This window comes from Falco punctatus (genome assembly GCF_963210335.1).
Source record: "Falco punctatus genome assembly, chromosome: 4".
Lineage (NCBI taxonomy): Eukaryota > Metazoa > Chordata > Aves > Falconiformes > Falconidae > Falco > Falco punctatus.
The window spans coordinates 7,679,060-7,696,728 of NC_137583.1; positions in this window are offsets into that span (position 1 = coordinate 7,679,060).

Consider the following 17,669-nt stretch of genomic DNA (forward strand, 5'->3'; position numbering starts at 1 on the left):
GCAACTATGGTCACACTGAGAGATCCAGGCCATGCTGGGACTAGCTCCACACCATCCTGGCTCTGAGGTGCTTCTGCCTAAGGAGACAAGTCACAGAAAGAGTGAGGAAAGTAAGAGTTGCTTGGTTTTGACACTCCCTTCCCTTTTTATTGGAAAAGCAAAACTCTTTCTATGCCAGCCAGTCTCCAGGAAGGAGGGAGATGGCCGGAGATGGCCAACAGCTCCCTGGCCGCAACCCGTATGTGGGCAGGGGATACAGGGGCAGCTGTCAGGAAAAACACACCCAGCTGCTGGGCAGGGAGTGCACGAGCAAAGCCTGGGTGCATTCGGCATCAGTTTGCTCTCCTAAGCAGGCTGCTCATAGCCAAACAGTGCTAATGGTCGGGAGAAGTAACTGCGTTATTAACAGCACGAGCTTTTGGCAGTAAATTAAAAATCTTGGCTGCCGCCCTTGGCTCTGCTCTTGCCTCTTAGGAGACATTAATATCACAGCTCCCCAGCATTCCCATTATCACTTCATTAAGGATCCAATAATGATAAATGTGGATGGTTTTATTTTGCACAGAGCCTGATTAATGGCTAATATTTCACTAGGTGTTAATGGGGCCCTTCCTTTATGGAGGGATTGGAAGGGGGCTGCCTTTCATCTACTCCACAAGCTGGGTAATTTTCACTATTTTCGCTAATGTGACAGATTTAATGCAAACCTTGAAAGAGCTGCTGAGGCCTCTTGAGAAACTTTGAAGAGCATCATGCTTGGGGCAGCCCTTGCTGCCATGGCCGTTCCCCAGCTCCTTTCTTCTTCTTCTTCCTCCTTCTCCTCTGTCCTGCCAGCAGCCTCCTTCCAGTGCACACACCCAGATGCTTCCCAAGGCTGTCACCCATCTCTCAGGATAGTGGGGGCCAAAAGCAAACCAGGGGTCTCCCCATGGACGACCTCACCAGCACAGCTGCCAGGGCTCTCCACAACAGATGTGGTGCAGAATCAGGCCAGCCCTTGCAAAGGGGGTGCTGGCCTCACCCCAGAGCAGCTTGGCGTCCCTCATCTGCCCCCCGCCCCCCCCCCCCCCCCCCCCCAGCCCCGAGAGGGCTGGGGAGCCTGCGATGCAGGACAGAGCCTGGGCTGAGGCCAGTGGCACTCCTCCAGCACTCCAGGGGATAGCTTTGGTGGCTCCTCCAAGGCTGGCTTCCATAGCACAGGGGCTGTTCTCCGCCGTAGGACCCTGGCGTATTGCACGGCTTCAATCCCTATATGAAGTGGGATGTATAATCACATAGGAATAAAAAGCCATACATGACGGCAGGCTGTGAGTTGCTCCACGCTGGCAGGGCAACGGGCCAGTCCCTCTGCAGTGGCTGCCACAGCCCTCACTAGGATGAGGCTGGGCCCCGGTGAGCCCCCAGCACACACCCCCAGCCCCTGTATCAGTCTGTGGGGAGACAGAGGAGCCCTGCATCAAACAGAAGAGAGGCGATGTTGCAGCCAGGAGAAAGCATGGGAGGCCCCAGAGCCTCGGCAGAGGGACACCCTGCAGGTCAGCACTTGCTCCCAGCTCTCCCAGCTAACAGGGGGCCTCCCACCCCAGGCACCTCCTTGGAGCTGAGACAAGACTTGCCCTGTGGTACACCCAGACCTGCCCATCCCTGTCCCAGAGCATCAACTCCAGGAGCTCCTCCAAACTGGTGACCCTCTGCTTGCACCACTGTCACCCCCAGGGCTTTATCAACACCACAAAGGCAATGGGTTGTGGTACCTCCAGCACAATTGCAAACACCTGGTGGGGGAGAAAAAGGCACCAGCCCCCTCCCTGTGGTGGTTGGAGTGTCCTCTGCCATCTGACCAGAAGAGGAGAGCCCAGCAGGTGAAGGGAGCAGTCGCAAGGAGCTGTCAGCGGCTGGCTGTCAGAGCACAAATCCCCTGGCAGCCCATTAGGAGCAGCTCCCGGCTGCCTGCAGGAGCTCTTGACAGGGGGCCAGGCACTGGCGCGAATCCTCCACTAAGAAGGTGGACGTGGGTGGAATGAAACCAGGGAGCTATTGCTCCAGTGAACACTTACTGGGCAGCACTGGCACAGCCACTGCGGGCAACCCCATGTACTGGGGTGAGGGGGGCGACCTGGGCAGGCTCCTGCAGGAGCCCACCCAAGCAATGCTGGGGCTAAAGCCAAGTGGTGGCCGGCAAGAAAGGGGGGTTTGTGCTGCCTACTCTCCTGCCTTTCTGCTCACATCCCAGTGGTGATTCTGGCATCCTCAGGATGGGAGACCCAAGCAGCCCCTGCAGCCAGAGTGGATGGGTGGCAGGTGCAGCAGGCTCATGCAATGCAGCCCGGACGTGCACCGAGAAGGGAAGAGCTTCTTTTAGCTAAAAAAAAAAAAAAACCAAAACCACACACCAAAAAACCAAAACAAACCTCAAAAAACCACCCAGCAACAAAAGAACCCCACACAACACTACACAAAGCACGATGCAAACTCTGCTTGCCACGTGGCACCAAAACCCCTCTTTTTGCTGGCCCAGGAGACTGCAGCCAATTGCCAGCCCCTGGCTGAGCACTGTGGCATTGTCTTGGGCAGCACCGGAGGGGCTGAGCCACCTGAGAGCCATCACCCCGGGCTCCCCTGAACCCATGAGGAAGATCTTCAAACTCCAGGCTGCCTTTCCAAGCCACATGGCAGCACTGGGGACATCAACACCCTTCAGAGCACTCAGGGAAACCTTCCTCCATCCCCAGGCTCAGGAGCAGCTCAGCAGGCTGGACTCTGCACATCATTCCCCATTGGGATGCTCCTGCCCAGCCGGACCCTGCACAGTGGACGGCCAGGAGTCCCTAGGTGAGGGTCCCCACATGTCCTCTCCCTGGGACAGCACAGGCAGGGGGCTTCCAGACCCCAAGCAGCGGGGGGAACATCCCTTGCCGCTGCCTCACACAGAACAATCTAAGCAAGGGGCCTTTTTCTGGTGCAAAACCTGGAGGATTTGGCTTTCCACATCAGTATTTCCTAAACTCTCACCCACCTGCTCCACGAGCTGTGAAGAGCTGAGGGTTGAGCCATGTCACTGCCACATTTTGGGAGGATGGAGGGGTCATTCCCTCCCTGGAGAGGGGCAGCCACGACTCTCCCTCAGCTGGGCTGTGCCACAGCAACTGCTGGATCAGGCACTGCGGCTCCTCGAAAAGCACAAATCCTGCAGCGCGAGGGGCTTGACCCAACTGAGACCTCCAGCAAAAGCCATGCAGGAGGCGAGCGGTGACAGCCATCGGTGCAGCAGGAGGGAGACACACACGAGCAACCGCACCACCGGAGCAAACCGGGTGCAGAGATGGTACTGCCAGGTCCTCGGTAGCTCCTTAACCGCCTCCAAACCAAATCAGCAATTAAGGGATCGTCATTTGATGAATTGTACAAAAAGATGCATTTGTGAATCACCGTACCCAGGCTGGGTAAGAACACTGCCGGTGCTGTATTTGGGAGTAATTACTCTCCACGAGCATGTGAATCATTAGGTATAATTACCCTAATAAATAAAAGGAAGATAACTCCAGTCTCTAGCCTAATCTAGCACAAGCAATTTTCGGGGCAAACTGCACAAAAGAAAACGGGGAGTGCGAGGCAAAGGGAAAGCAGGAAGAGGAGAGCTTCAAAACCTGGACCATTAATCCCTCCCGCAGCAATCGAAGCTGGCCAGCAGCGATGGAGTCTCTCCCGCAGGTCCTCGACGGAGTTTGGTGGCAAAGAATTTGCCGCAGAGAGCTGAGGTTTGGCTGCGACAGGGTTGTCCCTTCCCAGGACAGCATCCCACTGGAGCACAACTTCTCCTGGCAAAAGTTTCCCTGCTACAAAAATGCAATTGGGTTAAAAAAATATTTATTTTTGAGGTGGCTGGGGGCAGGGGGTCAACAGTTATTTGAGTCTGATGAAACCATTTTGCTTTTTTCCCCTGGGAAATGCTGGAATAAAATAAATAAATAAATAACCCCCACCCCACTCAAAGTTGACATTTCAAAACGAAGCAGCAATGTTCTTCTCCACTTAAAATGTCATCACAGACTTTTGCTTAAAAAAAAAAAAAAAAAAAAAAAAAAAAAAAAAAGCAGCCTTCTGAGTGACATTTTAAGGGGAAATGTTGACTTAAAGCCAGAAGGAAACCCCCTAACCCATGCAATGAAATGCTTTGAGCTACAGTGAGACTCGCTGCAGGAATATTGATATTTTTTGCAGGGAAAAAAAAAACCACCAAATTTGCAAGTAACTGCAGATCTTTTGCAGACTGAATTTCCCACAGGGCTAACCCATCCTCGAGGAAGCAAGACTTTGGACCATTGTACCAGACCTGCATGGAAAAGGATGGAGCAACACCACTGCCCTGTCTCAGAACGCACAGCATCCCCAATTCTGGGTATATTTTCTCAAAAGCACTGCAAAGCAAAGCAAATAGTTGGGAGCGGAGGCTGGTTTTGTCCTAGAGAGGTGGCAGGTGAGTGGCGCTGGCTCTGTGCTGTCCCCGCAAGATGCCAGCACAGGAGCTGAGGCTGGGCAGGGACAGTAGTGGGGAAGATGCTGAGGCCGGGAGATGCCGGCACCAGGGTGGGGAGCACGAGGTTTATCCCACCTCCTCCAGGGTTCCCCACAGGCAGAAACAGGTTTTAGTCTGTGATTCATGGGAATCCCTGCTTGCTCCCCAGGGAGCAAGAGACTTGCAGCTCGTCCCTTCTCCACCTGCAAGAGGGGCTAACCCCTGCCGAGAGATGCTCCACAAGATCCAGCTGTGCCTAGCTGCCTCTGCCTGTGGCTCTTCTGCTGCGTGGGGTCTGACCGAGAGCAATCTGTGCTTGGGCTCTCCCCAGGCCACCGATATTGCTGCCTGGGTTTGTTTTTTTTTAATAACTTGTAATATGAGAAGCCTGCCCGGGAGAGCAGAGGGATTATTGGCAACTACCACATCCCATTTACTGGGCTTTGAGGGGCTTCAGCCAGGTGGATTAGCCAGGAGCAGAGAGGGGGACACAAACCACCAGGCTGGGACAGACCATGGCTGAATCCTTTTAACACAGCGCTGCAGCAAAATCCCGCAGACAAGTATCTTCCAGCCTCTGAAGGAGAGGGCCAGGTGGGAAGGGCTGTGGAATCCTAATTAGCTTTTTGATATTAATGAATTGGCACTGAAGCAAACAAACGGGCAACAGTGGTTGGCACAGCTCCTGCCACCACCTCCCAGTCCCAGCACCGGGCTGCCTGCACAAGGGGGCTTGGTGGCATAGCCCCTGCCAGGGGGGAACAACCGCCAGGAACATGTGGACCCAGAGAAACAGAGGGGGACACATGCCACTGTGGGAGAGGAGCTGCTTAGGCACAACAGCACAGGGAAGACGCAAAGCATCCAGGACCCAAGGGCACATGGCAGGGCACGCTGCAGTCCCCATCGCCACAGCTGACACTGGGAGATGCCACCGCTTGCACAGGGACACCCACCTTGCCAGGGGCTTTCTGCGAGACCAAGGCCGAGTCACTTTGTCCTCCCTGCCAGCAGCCAGGGACGGGGCACTCCATCACCAGCTATGCTGACAGGTGCCCACTGGCTTGGAAAGCTAAAAGCCAGCAGCTGGAGACACAAGGCACACAAATAAATCCTCACACTGGACATCCGTGCCTCAGCCCCTATTTCAGGGCTCCAAAAGCCTAGAAGACACCCAGCAGGCAAGCCAAGAGGAGCCACAGGTGCTGGGGACATCCTGCAATATTAATTAGCACTATTAGTTATTAAATTTTGCCCAGGGAGAACCAGACAGCTCCTTTCTTGTCTCCAAGACTAATATCTGCTAATTGGGGAGGGAAGGGGCTCCCCACACACCACCCCCAGCACCCTGGGTGCAAACCTGGGAGTCACCTATTGGTAGCTGCTTGGATGCACAATCCAGCCACAGCCCCACTACTAACAGAAGGCACCCAAAGAGCCTGAAGGTCCTGGCCCAGCACAGGCTACAAGGGTAAGCCCTGCAGAAAGTCCCCCTCACCCACCCCCAGCTCAGGGTGATACCAAAAGCAAGCAACGCAGGCAATTTTGTGCTGAGGCACCACCCTGGGCACAGCCCTCGAGCCCATCTCACCTCCTGCCTGCACCAGCAGCTCCAACAAGTCCAGCCTGAGAGGACACCTGAGTCTTGTCGCAGAACGCAGCTAACGTGACTCTACTTGCCAACAGACTACATCCCATCCCTCCTCAGCTGCTTTAACCTCTTGTAAGCCCTCCTGGAAAGGCAGGAATCACTGTGTGCTGTGCTGAGCCACTAGAAGTTGATTAAGCCCTAATTAATTGCATTAAGGTCAGCCAATGTACTCTGTTAAGGAAGAAAGCCAATAATTAAACTCCACGTGGGGCATGCTTCTGCCATTAGCTCCCTCGGCTGCAGCAGCAGAGTTGGGCTCGGCAGGGTCACAGCCAGCGCCACTCGCCAGCACACGGTGGTGGCAATCGGGGAAATAATTAAGTGCCAGGCATAAAACCATCAGCACTTCAATGGCTGGTTGACAAAACCCACCCAGCACGGCTGGCAGTAGTGGGGCTGCCTTGGGAAGGCTCAGAGTGGAGGGGACCATGGGGGGACACTGGCCACATGGAGAGCATCCTCTGCAGGGTGCCCTGAGGAGTGTGCAGCCATGTCTGGCCAGGCTGAGCCGCGTCCGTGGCAGTGCTGGGGTGAGGAGAGCAGCAGGGGATGGCACAGGTCCCTGTGCAGGGAGGGAAGCCCTGTGGGTGCCGGCAATAGGTTTTTGTGTAGCCCAGAGGAGAGCACTTGCTCCCGCACCGGGTGGGAGGCAGCCGGGGGCACCGTACAGAGGTGACCTGCCCCTTGCTGTAGTGGTGCCATCTCTGTGTGGGGCCAGCCTGGCCAGGGATGTGGCCCCTGGCATGGAGATGAGCTTGGGTGCTGAGCTGTGCAGGACCGGGCCGTGCAAGCCCTGCCTCTGCCCACTGCCAGTCCAGCCTGAAAGTGCAAACGCCAGGCATAGAGGTGACGGGTATGAGCATCAGGTTGTTCCTGGCCCCCAGAAACCCAGGTGCTACGTGCCCTGAGAAGGCGAGGGTGCTGCAGGGGAGCCCCAGCGAAGACCCTCACCTGGCCCTGGGGCTCTGCAGCAAAGCAGGGAGCGATGGGGCAGCATGAGCCATTCCTGGGGTGAGGGATGGGGTCCTGCCACTTCTGGGTAGGGGAAGGAGCACAGGGCGCTTGGGGCTCTGCCCATGCAATCCCTCCCCGGCAGCAAGCTCATTTAAGGCTTTTCTTTGCTCCCAGCTGAAAAAATAAAGGACAAGGTAATCTGCCTGCCTGTCCCTCTTTGTCTCGGGGATAATAGCAGGCAGCACAGTGTGGAGCCCCCCAGGGCTTTGCAGATTACAGCTTTCAGAGATGTCTATAGTGCCTGGACAAAAATGAGAGGTGGTGGAGCAGAGCAGGACAGCAGGGACGTCACAAGGTCACCCGCTCCCTGCCTGCCTAACTGCATCTCCCCTCTTCTTCCCCTGCCACCGGCCAGGCAGGCGACGGGACGGTGGCCGGGCGATGGGATGGCAGCAGAGCGCTCCTCTGGGCTTCCCAGCTCCAAAGGCTGACCCTTCACTGACGGCAGAGTCATGAATATTTCACAGAGGCTTTTTGCTTTATAACTTACGCTTCACCAATTCTGATAATTACACATCTGATCTGGGGGGGCGTGAAACAGAGACAAAACCATGTAACCCGCCACAATAACCACAACAGTGTGAGCTACCGCTCCCATACTCATGATGACTTCTTTGCAAATCACCTACAGACCCAAAATGACTAGCTGGAGACACACAGGAATCACTGCACGGGGCTGAGCTGCAGCTGGCTTTTCAATAACTCCAAGGGTCAAGACACCGGAGGGAAAAAATCCCAAACCAATTCCCCCATTTCCCATTAGTTTTGTCTGGCAGGAGGCGTCCCAACCCCGGCAACAAATATCTGCCCAGGAATGCCTCATGTCTAAAAGCACACAAAAAAAAGGGGAGGTGGGAGGAAACCCTAGGCCTGGCCTTCTTTCCCCCTGGCCGAGTTCAAACAGCTTTGGGAGGGCAGGCAGGGGCAGGCAGGGGCTCGCAGCAAGCACCTTGTGCTGGCGCTCGGCAGCGCGGATGCGGGCAGAGGGGCAGGTCGGAGGAAGACGCCATCCCTTGTGCATCCCTCTCCCCAGCTCCTCGTCCCCGCTGCGGCTGCCCACGCCAGCCCCAGGTCGTGGCCAGGCTCCGGCTCCTGCTCATCCCCTGCTCGCCCTCCCTTCCCTCCCGTCACCACACACGTCATCCCTCCAAACACAGCCCACGTCGCTGGCGCAGCGGTGCCAACAGTGAGCCGGAGGGGGCCCGGACAGCGCACACCATGGCGTGCGGCTCTGCACCTTCACGTGCGGCTCCTGCACAGCCCGGGTTTATTTAGTTTATTGAAACCGGTGGGGGGCGAAGCCACAACAGCATCCTCCAAAAAAAACTTCTGGGCACAAGGCATCTGTGTGGGCATTTTGTAGACCCTAGTGTGTACACACACCCCAAAACACCCCGCATGCCCTCTGTGTGCCACCCACCCTGACCATCACCTCTTTCCTGCCTTTGAGAGCCAGCCCCGAGACAGAGAAGGAACCAGACAGAGCAAAGGGGAGAAAGGGGCACCAGACAATAAAACCATGGCTAAACCCACAGTCCTTGACATCCCAGTTCTGGGCTTCACAGATCTTGTGGCTCCTCTGACCCACTCTGGCAGGCCCACACCTTCCCCGGGCACCCGGTCCCCTGGGGGTAGCACCCACGCCAGCTGCTGCCCAGGGCGAACCGCAGCATCCCATTGAAATTCTAGCTCTGGCCTCTGTAGCGGATGGAGATAAGGACAAAACTACTCTCCTGCTTATAAACAAGGGGCCAGATTCTGCCGCCAGCATCTGGCAGGCGATACTCGAGCCAGCGAGGCCAAACCCAGCCACAAAGCAGCTCCATGCAGGGATCACAACCAGGATCCAGCAGCTAGCCCACAGTATGGGGAGCGTGGATCAGTCCCAGCTTCTCCTTTTACCTGGGGCCGGCAGTGCAGGAGGAGCGATGTGAAGCAAAGGCAGCTTGGGGAAACAGGATCCCCTCCTGGGGACAGTATCAAAGACACATGCAAAAGGAAAAATAAAAGACCAACCCCCCTGGCCCCCATCCTCGTCCCTGCTCCAGACAAAGGCAAACCTAGGCATAGCAGCACAGACACGAAACAACGCCCCCCCCCCCTTCCCCCCCGAGACCCCAGGCCCCCCTAGCCCTGTGGGACCCCAGGGACCAGCAGCACATACAGACCGGAGTGATGGAGATGCCCAAACCGAGAGACAGGGCCCATGATGAAAATCGTGCCGGGAGAAACACCCACCCTGGGGAAAGCAACGGCAGGGAGGTACCTGTACGATCCCCAGCCAAACCGTCGGTGGCCCCCAACTGCAGGGCATCCCAATGCCGCCTTTCCTGGGAGGTGACAGGTATTTATTGGGGCGAGTGGCTGTCCCTCCGCACTGGGGACCGGGGCTGGAGGGCGGCAGGGGCTGCCATTGGCTCCCGCGCCGCCCGGGCAGCATCGCTCTCCAGGGGCTCGCTCTGCCAGGGCCAACTTTACAAGGGAAGCAATTATTTCTTTTTTTTCTTTCCCCCGGCTGAAACAAAGACAAGGGCTAGAGCAAGCAAGAGCACAGATGAGAAAACAGGAGGGGGGGGGGCGGCTGGAAAAAAAACCACACAAACCCACGGATCTTGAAACAAGAGGGAAGGATAAAAAAGAAACTGGAGGCTGCAGAGGTAGACGTCGAGATGGCAGGGTAAAAAACTGCAGAGGGAAGAGGCGGCAGCTGGGAGCTGAGTGGGGAGCTCGGCCGTGTCACACGTTATCGCACCCCCAGGGAGCCACCAGCCACCCGACAGCCCTGCAAGGCCACCCAGGGGGATGCCGTGCCCCACAGAAAGCCAGTCCCTGGTGGGCCAGGGCTCTGTGGGGCAAAGAGGGTGCAGGGGAGACAAGGGCTCTCCCCCGCAGGGCACAGCTCCTGCATCCCAAGGTTGCTGCCCACTCGGGTGGGCTCTCCACCAGGCCCCCGGGTCCCCACCACGGTGGCCAGAGGAGCGACCGCTGAACACATGGGGGAACACAACGAGCGGCCAAGGGGTCCCACCGAGTGCTCCCCCGGATCCACCTGCCATCAGGCAGCCGGTGCCCCCAGCCCACGCCCACGCCAGCCCCCAGAATCCCACGACCCCGCTTTCCGTGGGCCACCCAAGAAGCCCCCCATCACCCCGAGAGGTCCCCGGGACGACCAACCCTGCATCCTGGGAGCCTTTTCCCCCCGGCCGGCGAGGCAACCGCCTCCGTCCCCGCTGGCTCCCGGCGGCAGGATCCGGCCCCGGCCCCGGCCCCAGCCCAGAGCCCCGGCCCGCGGCAGCCGCGGCGCGGGGGAGCAGAGCCACGCGGCTCCGCTCCGCGTCCCGGGGGCTGCTCCCGCCACCGTCCCGGGGGATGCTCCCGCCGGGGCCGGTACCGGCCGGCCGGCCCCGCTCCCCGCCCTCACCCTGCGCACGGCGAGCCCAGCCGGGGCGCACCCGCCCGCCGCCCGCTCCTGCCCCCGCAGCGAGGCCCCCCCGCCCGGCCGCGGGGCCGGTGCCGGTGCCGGTCCTACCTGCGCGGCGCCGCCGCCGTCCCCGTCTGCAGCCGCCGCCGCCGCCGAGTCGCGCTGCCGCGGGGGCGGGCAGCGGCAAAGGGGGGGGCGAGCGCCCCCTCCCCGCCCCCCGCCTCCCCCCGGCACCGCCGGTCCGCCCTGCCCGGCCCGGCCCTGCCCGGCCCCGGCCCCCAGCCCCTGCCGCTGCCGGGGCTCCCCGCCCCCGCCGCAGCCTCCCCCGGCCCCCTCCCGCACTGCCCGACATCCCCCCGGGACCCCCCTCTGCGGCTGCACCGGGCCCGGGCCGAGGCACAGGGGAGCCCAGCCCGGGATGGGGAGCACGGCCCGGGATGGAGGGTGCAGACCGGGGTGGGGGGCACAGAGGGAGAGCAGCCCAGGCTGGGGGGCGCAGACGGGGGTGGGGGGCACAGAGGGAGAGCAGCCCAGGATGGGGGGCACATTCTGGGATGGGGGATACAGACCAGAGCGGGGGGAACAGAAGGAGAGCAGCCCAGATGTGGGGCACAGCCCAGACGGGGGGCCCAGATGGGGGTTACAGCGGCCCCCCACGCCAGGATGGGGGGCACAGCTTGGGATGGGGGAGCAGAGGGGGAGCGCAGCCTGGGACAGGGATGCCTACACTGGGAGAAAGACCAAAACCACCTCAGCCAGGACAGAGCATCATCACTGGCCTCTTCCCTGCTTGCCCCGCACTGAGCTGTGTCGGGTCCAGGGAAGGGGCTGGCACTGTCCCCAGGCACTGGGGTGCTGCAGGGGCATCCCACATCAGTGCTCCCCAAAACCATGCAGGTGTGGGCACCCCTCCATTTCCTCAAGCTGGGTACCACCACCTCTGCCGGATGCTTCCAGGCAAGGGAGCTGCTACCCACCCTCCAGGTGATGCCAGCTCAGTGGGGACACTGGGGGTAGTGTTGCACCCCATCCACATTCATGCCTCCTCCTTTGATGCCTCACAACCAATTTGCCTCCCCCTTCATCCCTGAGGGCTGGGGCCAAGCCGGCGGAAAACCAGAGGGAAAGCGCAGATGGCACCCAGGCTCAAGGACACCAGCCTGGAGTGCTCCCCTTCATGCCAGGCAGAGAGGGGATGGTGAGAGGGGGACACCAGGCTGCAAGATGTGGACCCTGGGTTCCCTTTTGCCCATGCCAGTCTAAGGGCAACAACTTCATCCAAAACCATGAGGGAAGGTGGCCCTTGGGTCTGAAGCATGGCTTAAGGATGCAGGTGGTTTGGACCAATATCCCTGCTTGGTGACTTCCAAAAAAGTCCCTTTTCACCCTTTCACAGTGTCCCGCCTGCTCCCACCCTCACAGCACTGCTTGCCTGGAGCATGGCACAGCTGCTGGACTCTGAGCTGCGATGGCAGAGGTGGCCCTGGGGCTGTCACTGGAGAAGGATGGGGACAGGGAGTGCGTGGGAGCTGTGTCCCACCCATGGTGACCCCCTGAGACTGCCCTGAGCTTCATCTTCACACCCTGGATTCACCCAAGCTCCCCTACCCCTCCTGTCCATAGCCCCTGGGTGCAACCTGTACCATTCCTCTAGCATTAATAAAGCCATTAATTAATTAATAGATTGGAAAATGCTGCTTTGCAAGCGAGCTGGAAGCGCCTCAATTCGGATCATGGCAATAAGTGGGCTCAAGGAGGCAGAAGACATTTTAATGCCGGGGAGGCTGTTTCATACAGACAAATCCTTCCCTGGTCGCTTCTGACGCCCCGTGCACGCCAAGCATAGGCCCACAAAGAAAAAACCCACGATGGATGAGCTGGGTTTCCCAGGAGAAAAGCCCCAACTGGGAGCAGAGGAGCCTCGGCCACCACGCCACACAGAGCCGCCTTTCATTACAAAGGGCCGGGAAGCGGCGCGGAGCTGCCAGCAACACCGACACAGTGCAAGAGGGGATTTTTCAGGCTGATGCAGCAACAAAGGCAGTTAAATCTAACCAGGTAAGAGGCTTTCGAGGTTAGCTGGCCATTCCCACAGCACAGGCTTTTTTTTTTTCTTTTTTCTTTCTTTTTCTCTTTCTTTTTTTCCCCTCCTTTTCTAGGGGGAATTATTTTTGGTAATCCATGCGTTGCTGCTCATTGGGCGCTGGAGCAGAAGTAAGCAGGTAAGCGGTGCTTTCATCCCCAGCCGGGCTTCCCACCACAGCCGGGACTCCAGCGAGGGGCTTTGAGCCTCAAAGGGAAGCGGCGAGGCTGGGCCAAGGCAGCTGGAGCGGCGCTAAGCTTGTGGCAGCTGGGAATTGCTTATTTTTTTTTATTGAAGTGATGGCAGCAGAAAGCTACCTGGAGATGAGCAGCTTTCACACCAAATGCCTGGCGCACCGGTGGAGGCTGGGTGACACAAGGCATCGCTGGGTGATTCGGGGTGCTGGCACCCACCCGGAGGCAGAGAGCAGGGTGCACCCACCACCTCCTCCTGCCTGGAAAGGTCGGGGGGACAGGGGCATCTCCGGCACCGGGGTGGGCAGAGAAGTGATCTTGCACTGTAACTTGGGCCCGGATGCTGCTTTGGCTGGCACCCACTGCCCAACCCCTCCTGGCAGGGCAGAGGGGTCCTAGGAATGGGAAAGCCACCCATGACACCCATGTCCATCACCCTGCAGGGAACCCAGCACCCTTGTGTGGGGAGAGGTGGGTGCTGTGGTCCTAGGGCAGGAGGAAGCTCCCGTTGCCAGCTCTGCAGGGAGCCCCGGTGGTTCAGGCCTGTCAGTGAGATATTTTGGGGGTAGGCTAGGATGGAGCCCAGACCCTGAAGCCTGTTGGAGGCCAGGAGGGTGATTCTGAAGGGATCTGTGTCACTGAAGACCTGCATGCCTGCCCTGGTCCTGCCTGGGGAAACACCCTGGGCCAGAGTGGGCTTCGCCCTGGGCAGCCACCTTGCTGTGGTTCAGCCAGAAGGATGTGCCAGTGGCCCATGACTCAACACCTCCTGGCGCTTCGCATCAGCAGATGGGATGTGAAGTGAACCCAGAAGCTGTAACGAGCCGTGTCGGTGGAGGCAGCACTGGCTCAGTGAGCTGTGCTGCCGTGTGGGGACCCACGGCCCCCTGCCATGCCGGGGTTGTGGCTGTGATGGGGGGTGGCCACAATTCATCTCCCTGATAGAGCATGTCATCTCATCCTTCTTCTGGTGAAAGCCCCTCAGATGTCACCCCACCAGGCCCAGAAGACCCTATACTGATCCATCTGGTGCAATGATGTTGCAGACTCCATCCATCCTCTCGTATCGCCTTTTGGATCACTCCAGGCCACGCGCCGTGCCGGTGCTGTGCAGTGCCGGTTGCTTCCCACAGCCTGCACCCTGCTCTGGTTAATGGTGCAAGGAGAGCACCCACCGCACCGCACCGAGCTGCCCGGCACCCTGCCTGTGGACCTTGCAACCTGCCTCTAGTGTGGGGCCATGGCAGTGGGGGATCCCTCTTCCTCCTGATCATCCTCCTCCTCCTCCTCTCCCTCTGCCCAGCCAGCATCTGCTGCCACAACAAGATTAAACCAATTGCACTGTTATTTGTTTCATATTTAATAAGGGCTTGAGGAGCAGATCTCCCAGCAAGCCCCTGCTATCAATCAAACCCGCGCAGAGTCCCCCTTTGCGCCCGCCTTTCCAAGAAGAAAGAAAACAAAATTGGACTAATTTATTATTCATTCGTTCATTAAGTCTGTATTAACCAGATATATTATAAAGGAAAACAGGATTGCTCCTTTTGATCAGCAAACTCTCTGCTCATGAATATTCATGAGGCCCCACCCCACCCCAGCGCCTCTCCTGTGTGTGGAGCGAGCCCACGGTGGGTGCCGACGGCGGGTGCTGATGGCAGGTGCCGGTGCTGGGCTGGGTCCTGGCACACACTGGGGCTGGGAAGCTGCTCTTGACATTCTCTGCTTGCACAGCACTGGGGAGCGGCTGTGCCACCCCACGGGTCTCCAGAGCTCAGGCCACCCGTGGGTGCCCACGGCTGGAAGGGGGAGGCTGGGAGCAGGGAGCTGACGGGGCTGTCCCGAGGGGCACCGGGGTGATGGGCTCCCCTCCCGCCTGCCTGGGGCTGAGCAAGAAGCCGAGCAGGTGTTGTTTCTGCGGCGTGAAAAAGCAGCATATGTCCCTGGTTCCCCAGTACGCGGCGGCGGGTGGCAGTGCCCGCGGCTCCCCGACGCTGTGGGGAGGCAGAGCGGGACCCCAGGGTGCCAGCCATGCCCTGTGGGACCAGCACAGGACTGGGGCAGCCTGTTCCCCAGCTCCCTGGGGCACCATCCACAAGCCCCTTCCTCCAGCCCAGGAAGGATGGGCCAGGGCAGTACTGGGGCCCCAGCAGGCTGTTGTAGGGACCGGCTGGCACCAGGCTGTAAGCTCACGGCGACGTGTGCCCGAGCCAGCCAGCAGCATCTCAGGCAGCGGCGGAGTGCGGGAGAGCCGTGTCCCAGCCCAGCGGGCGGTGGATCCTGGCCGTGCCCAGCATCCTGGGGCAGCAACAGGCGCACGCAGAGAGATGCCGGGCGGCACATCCGCACAGATGTCCGTGCACCCATGCAGTCCAGCCGGACCCAAAAATAGGTTGGTTTAAAAAATGCATCGCTTTGAAGTTATGTAAATTAAAAGCAGTGGCAAACAGCACGCTGGCGAAAGGTTTCCTATTTTATTCTTTTTCTTTCCTCCTCACCAGCTTCCTCCAGTTAAAATTGGGTTGCAATTCATTAATAAAGGAACAGTTGTACTGAATAAGCTCCCGTGCTTAAATCAGGACAGAGAAGCGTAATTAACCCAGCTCCAGTCTGATGTGATGGAGGAGGAAAATGCTCTTCTGTTTTGGTCCCTTCTCTTAAAAGCCCGCTGCGTTCTCCTGGCCTCTTGGGAACAGAGTCGAGCTTCTTATTTAAAAATGAAGCTTGCAGCCTGGTGGAGTGGGTTCATGTATATATATAAAAGCTGTCATGATGATATTTTATTCATACCCCTCTTCCCCTTCCCTTTGCTTGGAAAATCCAGGAGCAGCCAGCAAGCAGCTTGGAGAGAGAAAGCAAGAATCCCCTTTTAAAACTAAATTACAGATGCAAGTCACATTAGTTGAAGCCCCACGAGGCGGTGGATTCCCGAGCACCGGAGCTGGCACCGGCGGCTTGGCCAGCCCAGACCGGGCACTGCAGCTTCGCCCCCAGAATGCCAGCCCCCAGGAGCAGGAGGGGACAGGTGGGGTGGCTTCGGCACTGGGGTTACACCTCTGATTTATGCCAGCTGAGGACGTGGCCTTGCTTCTCTAATTGGAGCTAGCACCTAAATTACAGCTTAATTACAGCCAGGGCCACGAGGAGCTCCCGCTGGCAGGTCCCGCGGGTGGGATTCAGCCCACTGTCCCTGGCTCAAGGTGAGAGGGCTCCTTCTCCACCATTATTCTTGGGGCTGAATTTGCCACCTTTTCCCACAGCAGTTTGTCTGGGCGAGCTAGACACCGTCCGGCCACCATCGAGCTGGCACACTGCTCTGCATGTTGATGCAGCATCCCTGCAGCTCAGTGCTGCTCTGCCCGGCCTTGCTCCCCCTTCCTCCACTGCTGCTTTCTCACTCGCCATAAAAATACCAGCTGGCTATTCCCTGCATGGGAAGGCAGATTGTATTTTGGGTGGTCTTGGGGCGGGGGAAAGCTACCCACAACGAAGGGGGTGGATTTGCTGTGAGGGGCAGTGGGGTCCTGCAAGGCAGAGACAGCCAGCGTGGTCCATCGAAACTGGGGGTGCTGCGGGAAGATCCTGGCATGCTGTGAGAGGCGGGAGCTGCTGAAGTCCCGTGGGAGCAGCCATGGCCCCATCAGCATCTCGTCTGCCCCTGTTAGAGCCACGCTGGTCCCTGTGTCACCTGGGGTGAGCTGGGGTGAACGCCTGGGGGGATGTGGCCAGCCAGCACCAGTGCTCCAGGAACATCCCCATGGTGGGGACGTGCAGGAGAGCCCTGAGATGGGGACATGCACAAGCACCTCTGCAATAGGGATGTGCAAGAGCACCCCTGGGCCAAGGATGTGCAGCAGTATCTGTAGGCCCATGCTATGGGGCTGCCCAGATTCCTGCTGCAGCCTGTCTAATTGCTTTGCCCTGAACATTGAACTGGAGCAGGGATGGCACTGCCCCATGGCACTGCTCCCCCCACCTCCATCAGGGACCTCACTGGGGACCTTCTCCATATTTCTTCTGCTTCACTCACAGTGTCCTGTGCCTATTTCCTCCCCCCATAGCCATAAGGGATTTCAAAGCTGCAGTAGTTTTGTTATCCATGTTGATTCCCAGTGCATGGGGGATGCTGGACCCTGCCATGCCATGAACCCATCATCCACCCCATGAGCGGATGGGCTGGCACTGCTGGGTACCGCTGGGGCTCATCTTCCCCTGCCACACAGCAGCAAGCCTGGAAATCCTTGTCGGGGCACACTGGGACCCCAGGGCTGGAGGAGGTGTGGGGTGATGCTGGCCAGCCCTTTTGTGGCAGAGATGCTTCTGGTGGAGGAAGACAAAGAGAAATCAGTGTTTGTTTCTTTTGGAGAAGATTGCTCTCTGCACGCTCCTTGTATTTAGTTATTATTAAAGGGTTGTTTTGCTGTCAGTGAAAGCCTGCAATTACGGGCTCTCTGTTTTTTTCTGGCTGTCACTACTATTCCCCATGAATGCATTGCCCACAATTTTAGCCTTTCTGCATTTCAATGTAAAAACACAAAATAATTTTGAGATTAAGGCCGAGATTTTCATGTGCACACGGCTGGTTTCAAACTCCCCCGAATGTCATGTCTGTCTGTGTGTCGTGTGTCATCCCCCCCCCCCGAAAAACATTATTTTTGAGGCTCAGAGCAGAGCAGGATATAGCTGTGGACTACTAGGGGCTCATTGCTCTTTTACCCCCACTTGCTCCAGCCATATACCCATAGGCAAAAAGCTTGCAGGAATCCCCCCGATGCCAACACCACAGCCCCGTG